The sequence below is a fragment of the Mastomys coucha genome, unplaced genomic scaffold (assembly GCF_008632895.1).
Source record: "Mastomys coucha isolate ucsf_1 unplaced genomic scaffold, UCSF_Mcou_1 pScaffold14, whole genome shotgun sequence".
NCBI lineage: Eukaryota > Metazoa > Chordata > Mammalia > Rodentia > Muridae > Mastomys > Mastomys coucha.
The window spans coordinates 25,297,714-25,307,175 of NW_022196896.1; the positions used below are offsets into that span (position 1 = coordinate 25,297,714).

The 9,462-nt window shown below is 41.7% G+C and overlaps 1 pseudogene; it reads left to right on the plus strand.

Moving 5' to 3' along the window:
- The first annotated feature begins 7,982 nt into the window (after window positions 1-7,982).
- On the plus strand, window positions 7,983-8,098 carry LOC116089698 (annotated as a pseudogene).
- The last annotated feature ends 1,364 nt before the right edge of the window (window positions 8,099-9,462 follow it).

Genomic DNA, 9,462 nt, shown 5'->3' on the forward strand with positions numbered 1-9,462 from the left:
GCAGCACTTCCGGTAAACAGGGCGCCGTCGCCGCAAGCCTCCACCAATCCCATCGCGTCTTGCTGCCTCGAGTCGTAAGCCCCGCCTTCTCCAGCGCGGCGGAGGGCGCCTCCTGAAAGCCCAAAGGAGCAGAGAAAAGAGGGGAGGGGACTACGGTGTTTGCCGTGGTCCAAATCCCGTCGTTCTCCCGAGCGGTGGCGCCACGACGCCTGCGAGGGGCAATGAGTCTTAGAGAATAGGAGGGAAGTGTGCCAAATCTAGACTCTCAGCACCATATGCCTCCCACGAGGCATGCTTTCCAAACAAAAACATGCAATGAGTGAATCTGAAAAGACCCTGTTTTCAAAACGAAGAAAAGAGCGCACATTTGCTATCCAGCTTTCTTGAAGGTGCAAACGCAAGGCCAGCCTTGACTGTATTGGGAGTTGGAGCCCAGCTTGGGCTCCATGAGACCGTGTCTCAAAAAATGAGAGAAAGGGAGAGAGAGAGAGAGAACTTGTCTCAGCAAACGAAAGGAATATTTTCTCGTTTATAAAAATGTAAATAATGATGAATGATCCCACGGGCTGATCATGAAGATTAATTCTAATAAAGTTCAAAAAGTATATAAATGAGACGTCACGAATATAAGAGAAAGAGCAAAGTGTATCTCTGGCTGACAAGCAGTCCTCCAGTTCCAGCACTTGAAAGACAAAGGAAGAGTTTGAGCTTGAGGCCAGCCTAACTACTCAGTGAGACCCTGCCTCGAAATAAAAAATGTGTTTCTTTTAATTTTGTGAATAGTTTCTCTCCCAAGTGCTGGACACTTGAAATTACACATAGTCCTAGGGAGAGTGTTAAGGGACTTCTCTATTCTGGCCCTCTCCGGAACCACTCATTAAGACACAAAGTTGTAGCAAACAAACAGAAGCAGATAAGCAAAAGCAGAAACAGGTAATTAGCGAGAGTAGGGTGGATCAGCTCAGTGCCTGGGCTATCTCCTTCTCACGGTTTATATAACTGTCTCTTTGTCATGCTCTGCTGAGGAGGTTTAAAATGTCTCCATTCTCCTGTATGTTTGCCAGAATTACGTTCAACTAGACGTTGTCTGTTCATTTGTTAGGATTGTTCAAGGTCTTGTATTTGATCTCATGACCTTCTCTTAGGACATTTTCTTCTTTTTAAAACTGAGATTTCACATTGAAGACGGGGGCCAGGATTTTACAATAGACTGGCAGGCTGCCTAAACAAGAAACAGGACTCGAGCTGTCTGTGGGAGCCCCTTCTACCCATGTTTTTCATGTCTATCTTCTATCTAACATGAGTATGTGGAGGAACTAGCAAGTAAAAGTGCATATTCTTCTCCCTCAGCTAGGAAAAAAAAATTCCTACAAATCCAAAAATGTCCACTCATACTCTTGTTTTTCTGCAGTTCTGGGAACCAAACCTAGGACCTTGAGAAGGTTAGGCAAGTACTCTACAAGGACCTATATCCCTAACCCACAAATTTTTTAAACTAATTAAATAGCCCAAGCTGATGTGAAAATTGAACATCTCCTATCTCCATCTCCCAAGGTTGGGAGCACAGGGATGTGCCCTTTTTAAGAGCAGTTTTATAGTAAATTACACAAACAGTATAGAGAGATCCCATATTTTTCTTTCCCCACTCCAAGTCTCCTTCTATTAATAACTTGAAGCAACATTGTATATATATTACAACTGATGAATATTGATACATTATAATTACTGAGTGTTGTACAGCTTTGACAAATACATTGTTATGAATCCACAGATACAATCCCTTATAAAATAATTTGGAAGCTTTTCAACTCTCTCTTCTTCCTAAGAGGTGGGGGTGTGTGTGTGTGGAAATTTTTGTGTGGATTTAAGTTTTCATCTCATTAAGCTCAATATTTAGAGCAATTACAAGACCATATGCTAAAAGGACCATCTTTGTAAGAAATTACCAAACTGTCTTCTAAATATTTATCTCATTTTGCATTTTAACCAGCATTAAGAGTTACTAATAAACACTTTATGTTGTCAGTGTTTTAGACTTGCCTATTCCAATATGTATCTAGTATTGCCTCCTGTCTAAACTTGCAATTGTCTAATGACATGCTCACTACTTTGGAAAGGTATTTATGTCCTTGCCACCCAGACATATTTGGCAAGATCTTACTTTTTTAAAATTTGTATTGCACTGATTTTACTGTATAGTGACCAGCTGCGTGTATCATAGTTTATAGAGGTCAGAGAACAACTTGAGAGAGATGATTCTCTCTTTTCACCATGCAGATCTCAGGGATCAAACTCAGGTCATCAGGCTCAGTGACAGGCACCTTCACCTGATGAGCCGTTTCATCAGTCTTTACTTTTAAAAAAAAAAAAATCCAGCACTCTATCTCTTAAACTGGAGCATTGAATTTAAAGATGTGATTGAATTCATCTCACTCAGTGATGTGAAGAACATAACTAGACTTATAAGAAAACAGATTCAGGGCTGGAGAGATGGCTCAGCAGTTAAGAGCACTGACTGCTCTTTCAAACGTCCTGAGTTCAAATCCCAGCAACCACATGGTGGCTCACAACCATCTGTCTGTAACAAGATGGCGCCCTCTTCTGGAGTGTCTGAGGACAGCTGCAGTGTAGTTACATATAATAAATAAATAAATCTTTAAAAAAAAAAAAGAAAAGAAAACAGATTCACTTGTGCCTGGGTCACACTTTCTCACTCTGCACAGCACACCACTTAAGTATTTCAGCCCACCTCAGATAGACTGAATCCTTAATGCAGAGGTATTTACATGCCCGTTTCTTTGCTTATACCAAACTCTTTGCCTTAACCAAGACCTCTTCAAAATGGCTTTCAAAATAATTCAGATCCCCAGGAACACATATGCATACACACACAACACACACACACACACACACACACACACACACACAGAGCTGGGGAGTAAAAACTTACAGGCATATAATATCCAAAGGAGCAACCTACCTATGTCAACTTTCATTTCTGAGACAAACCTAAAATAAAATTCCTGAGATTGTGAACTTACTACACAAGGAGCAAAGATCGCTAGGTTTCATCACTTTGAGCCTGTGGTGAGGCCAAAGTCATAGCATGGTAGTGTGAACACTCAGAACAGAAGTCAGATCTATACAAATGCAAGGCTAGCCTGGTGTACATAGCCTAAATAGGGAGTTCCAGGCCAGTAAGAGCTATACAGTAAAAACCTGTTAGCTGGGCCTTTAATCCCAGCACTTGAGAAGCAGAGGCAGGCAGATCTCTGAGTTCTAAGTCAGCCTGGTCTACAGAGTGAGTTCCAGGACAGCCAAGGCTATACAGAGAAACCCTGTCTCAAAAAATAAATAAACAAAAGAGGAGGAGGAGGAGGAGGGGGAAGGAGGGAGAGGAGAAGGAAGAGAAAGAAGAAGAAGAGGTCCTGTGGTGATTTGGAAGAGAATAGTCCCCATAGGCTCATACGTTTGAATACATGATTCCTAGTTAGTGAAACTGAGAAGGGTTAGGAGGGGCAGCCATGCTGGAGCAGGTGTGTTGCTAGGGAAAGGCTTTGAGGGAGGCCCTAACACTCCAGATTTCCCTCTCTGCCTCAAAGCTGTGTCTCAAGACTTGAGTTCTCCGCTACTCCAGTACCACCATGCTTACCTACCAGTCAGCTGTCATGCTCCCCACCATGATGGTCAAGGACACACCCTCTAAAATTGTAAGCAAGCCCTCAATTAAATGCTTTCCTTTTTGAGTTTCCTAGGTCACGGTGTCTCTTCACAGCCATAGAACAGTGGCTAGGACAGGTCACCAGTTCTACAGTCCCTGTCACCACCCTAACAGCAGTATAAGCTTTAGGCCAAACTTTCAACACATAAAGTTTGGTGAAATACTTCAGATTTAAACCATTATCTAAGAAGTAAACTTGACCAATGAAGCAGAGACTCTACACTGAAAACTACAAAATATTGCTTAAAAATTAAAGATTTATGTTTTATTTGCCCACATCTGAAATTAAGCTCGAGACACAACATGGTAGAAAAGCACCACTGAGCTGCCTCCCCACTGAAGTATAAAATATATAATTCATATAAATTAAAAGAAAGTATATAAAAAAAAAGTATGTGTTCACAGACTGGAGGACAATATCATTCTGATGGCAATACCAACCAAACTTATTTTCAGATTCATCTATTGAGCTACCAAAATTCTAAAGTCAGTCAAAGTGGTACACACTCAAAACTCATGGGGCAGGATGGTCTTGAATTTGATGGCTACCTTGGCAAAATCCTGTCTCAAACAAAGAAAAACCACAGCAATCAAGCCAAGTAAAACCAAAACAGAATACTTCCAGTGATCTTTTCCTACAGAAATGAACACACTAAGCTGATCATCAAATCCCTAAGGAATTCCAAGGGACCTCGAAGGCTCAATACAATCTTGAAAGCTAAAAACAAATTTGGAGAACTCAAAGTGGCTGACTTCAAAACTTACTGTATACACTGTAGTGATCAAAACTATGATGCTCTTCCAGAGCACGTGAGTTCAAAGACCAGCACCCACATGGTGGCTTATAGTCATCTACAACCCCAGCCCCAGGAGATTTGATATTCTCTTCTGTTATTCTCAGACACCAGATATGCACACAATGTACAAACATACAATAATACATGCAGACACAATATCCATACACAGAATATAAGCAAATAAATACTGACATAATAAAAACAAACAAAAAAAAATTGCCAGGCAGTGGTGGCACACATCTTTAATGCCAGCACTTGGGAGGCAGAGGCTGGCGGATTTCTGAGTTCCCGGCCAGCCTGGTCTACAGAGTGAGTTCCAGGACAGCCAGGGCTACACAGAGAAACCCTGTCTCGAAATAAATAAATAAATAAATAAATAAATAAATAAATAAATAAATAAAATTATATAAGAATAGACATAGAGTGAGGGGCAGTAATGGCACATGCCTTTAATCCCAGTACTCAGAAGGCAGAGGCAGGCAGATTTCTGAGTTCGAGGCCAGCCTGATCTACAGAGTGAGTTCCAGGACAACCAGGACTACACAGAGAAACCCTGTCTCGACAAATCCAAAAAAATAATAATAATAATAACCTAGAAGAATAGGTACTCTTATTCACAGAAAATGTCCCAAGATTCCACGTGGATACAATCCTACACGTGCGGTATGTTTTTCCATACATATGCAAATGGAATGTCTTTTCTATCATAACTGTGTTCTTCCCCCCAACCCTTCCCTTTCTTCCTCTTGCTCCAGCCCCGCTTGTTCTGGCCCATACGATTTTTGTTTAATTTGTTTCTCATTATGGATGGTTATGAGCCACCATATGGTTGCTGGGATTTGAACTCATGACCTCCAGAAGAGTAGTCAGTGCTCTTAACCACTGAGCCATCTCACCAGCCCAATACGTTCTTATATTACACTGCATCTCTTGCCATGAAGTAGTCATGCAAAACTACACAAATTTTTTCTTTACAATTTGATGGCTAGAAGATTTGCTCTTAACTATGTCTTAGCTACTGTTCTATTGCTGTGAAAAACCATGAGCAAGCTATCTCTTATAAGAGGAAATCATTTGGGGTGGCTTGCTTACAGTTTCAGAAGGTTAATCCACAATCATTGAGGCAGGAAGCAGACAGGCATGGTGTTAGAGCAGTAGCTGAGAGCTTTATATCTTGACCCACAGGCAGCAGGTAGAAAGTGAAACCCTAAAAAAAAGAAAGAAAGAAAAAAAAAGAAAGTGAAACCCTGGGCCTGGGACAGGCTTTTGAAACCTCAAAGCTCAACCTCAGTAACATACCTCATCCAACAAGGTCATTCCTCCAAATCCTTCCCAAACAGTTCCACTAATTGAAGACCAAGTATTCAGCTATGGGAACCTATGGGAAGGGCGGGGGAAACATTCTCATTCACTATAGCACAGATTTTAGCAAAGTTTTTCTTCCCTAACTGCATTTTCCCTTTCTTTTCATTTCTTTTTTTTTGTTGTTTGTTTGTTTGTTTTGGTTTTTGTATTTTGCTTTTCCAGACAGGGTTTCTCTGTGTAGCCCTGGCTGTCCTGGAACTAATTCAGGCTAGCCTTGAACTCAAAAATCCGCCTGCCTCTGCCTCCCAACTGCTGGGATTAAAGGCGTGCGCCACCACTGCCTAGCTGCATTTTGCTTTTCAATTAAAGGAAGCAACTTATGACTTAACTGTAAAATGTAGGCATTACTACTGGCCACAGTTATTCCTCATCAACTTGGCTAGATTTAGAATCACTATGGAAATACACTTCTGGTGTATCAATGATGGTACTTCTAGAAAGGTCTGACAGGGAGAGAAGACCCATCCTGAATGTGGGAGTCCCAGGCTGAACAAGGAGAAGTCAAGCTGAGCACTAGAATTCATCTCTCTGCCCTCTGGTGACAGACACAATGCGGTTGCTGCCATGGCCTTTTCTTTCTTGTGGCCTAGACTCCCTTAAACTAGGAGCCAAACTAAGTCTTCACTTGAGTTGGATCAGTAAGGAAACTTGCTGCCAAGCCTGCTGACCCAATTCATTCCCTGAGGTACATGGGAGAAGGGGGAAATCGACTCTAAAGTTCTCCTACCTCCAATCACATGCCACATAGGCTGTGGCATTCATGTGTACACACACACACAAAGGCACTTAATACCAGAGGATATGCTTCTTGATTCCTCCTGGGACATAGACATGCTTCTGTCAGTCTCCTCCATGCAGGCTTGTGTCAAGCTTCCCTCCCAACCTCTACTAAGACCATCCATATGAGACCATCCACTCAGATCTCCCAACCTCCATATTCAAGGAGGTCTGAGGAACCTTTTCCAGAAACTACAATGAAGATTCAGATCTTACTATTGGGCCCTTCCAAGTAATAACACATCAGAAAAATATTTTAAAAATAATTCTTCCCCAAATGGGCCTCATGTTGGCTTCTTATAACACATCTGAGTGGCTCTTTCATAGCAAGTAGGAAAGATTCATAGCAGCATATATAACCTAAAACCATGTCGTGTTTTAGAACCCCAGCAATGGACCAGAGACATGAGACATGCTCCTCTAATCTGACAGCTCTTAGCCTTGTATTCTCTAGATAAAAATTGTGTTGCTTCAAGATTCTTGAACTGTTATTCAAGTGACATTCAAGGACAGTTTTCTTAGCTAGTGGGAGGAGACAAGCTGGGCTCTCAAGGCAGTAAGGCTTATCTAGAAAGATAAGGAAGTGGGCTACCAGGCTTCTTAGAGCTCTGCATTGAAAGGCAGGATTTGTTTTCTTCTTCTTTTTGGTTTCATTTTGTTTTTGAGACAGAGTTTCCTGTGCTGCACAGATCACCCTGACCAGCAGGGAAGAAAGACTAGCACACCAGTTCCTTCCGGCAACAGTTTACTCATGAGTTCGTAGTTACATCATAGTGAAAGGTGTGCCCCCCCCCCCATAGTCAGTGAGTGCTGCTTAAATACCCTTCGTAGGACTGCCCATGAGCCCATACCATGTCTTGCGCTATCATTGGCTACAGCCTCATGATGAAAGATCAGGCCACTGGCAGGTGCAACCCTCTTGCCAAATAAGGACTTGTTTACTCCTTAGCAGAAGAATGGTGGGCGCCATCTTTAAGGCGCAGCAGCGCTTCACAGTTTCTTAGCTGGCCTCAAATTTGTGCTGTAGCCAATGATGACCATGAACTAATTAATGATCCTCCTACAACCACATCAGAGTGGTGGGGTTAGAGGTGTATCCACACACTCGAATTACAAGGTCCTGGAGAACCAACTCAGGGCAAGTGTTCAACTAGCCAAATTACATCCCTAGCCAAAAGACAGAGTTTTAAAGTATAGGATTACATATTCAATCGGCATCATAAGGAAACCATGTTTGATAGGAAAACAATGCTCTGCTTAATCTAAGTTACCAAGTAGAAAATAATGGAAATGGTAAGCCAACAGAGCTGGGCCCTCTGGCAGTGTCCCCTTTTGAGCACAAAGGTGGCTGGAGCTGGTATTGCTCCCCTGCAGTTAATATTGGCCTTTGATAACTGCTCTTCTCCTTTGCAGGAGTAAGAGAGAGAGGATGCAGACTTGGGAAGAGTTTGAAAGTTTAAAACATGAACCCAAAACACAGAAGTAGTCCTAGGTGAAGAGTTTGATGATTTTGCTTAGTGAAGAGTCAAATGACTTGAAACCAATAGGCATCATCCAGGAAGTGAAAGGCAATCCCAAACAAGGAGAGACAGCACTGGGGAGTCCTATATGTGATAAAGATGTGTGCTGCACAACATAGAAAGATCTCTTATGTTTCAACTACAGAAAGGTAACCGTTCAATTAAAATGTGAGCAATGGGCTAGGAAGATGATTTAGAGCCGAGGCCCTCAACCTTCCTAATGCTGTGTCCTTTTAATATAGCTCTTTATGTTGTGGTGGCTCCAACCACAAAATTACTTTTGTCGCTATTTCATAACTATAATTTTGCTACTGTTACAAATAGTAATGTAGATATCTGTGCTTTCCAATGACTTTAGGCAACCCCCTTGAAAGGGTCATTCAAACCCGCAAAGGACTTGCAAACCACAGATTGAGAACCATTGGTTTGGAAGTCAAGGCATTTGCATGCAAGCCTAAAGACATAAGTTCGAGTCCTCGAACCTGTGTAAAAGGAGGGAACTAATTCCACAAAGTTATCCTCTGACTTCCACATTCATGCTGTGGCACATGCTTGCCAACACATACACAAACGCACATGTACACAAACACATGCATGTTCAAACACAATAGTAACAAATAATTTTAAGTAAAAATAGAAATGTTGTCATTGTTCATAATGCTTCCAGGTTCTGTTATTTTCTCCAACTTTGAGTAAATTTACTTAGAAAGATTTAAACTGTGGCTGCAAGACTTCTCACCCCTGAGAAGAAAAGAGTAGATTGATATGTATCCTCCAACTACCTTGCTTGAGCATACTGGGTTTGATACGTCCTGATTGAATGAAATCAAAGCAAGAAATTTTCTTCTGTTTTTGGACAGATCTGACTGTGTAGTTCAGACTAGCCTCTAACTCACAGTTTTCCTGTCTCAGTCTCTCAAGTGCAGGATTGCAGGGTTAACTATCATACTGGAGTATGTCGTACTGGGATCAAATCCAGGGCTTCAAGCATTCTATCAAATGACCTACATTCCCAATCTTAATTTGGCTATTTTTTTGGTGTGGTTTAAACTATTAAATATATTGATAATAATTTGTACTTAGGAGCCAAGTCAGCAATTACAGAGCTAGGAACTATTTAGCAACTCATAAGATTTGATGTCCCCAGTCAGGTAGTGGTGGCACAAGTCTTTAATCACAACACTTGGAGGGCAGAGGCAGGTGGATCTCTGAGTTCGAGGCCAGCATCGTCTATGGAGAATTCTAGGACAGCCAAGACTACACAAAGAAACACTGCATCAAA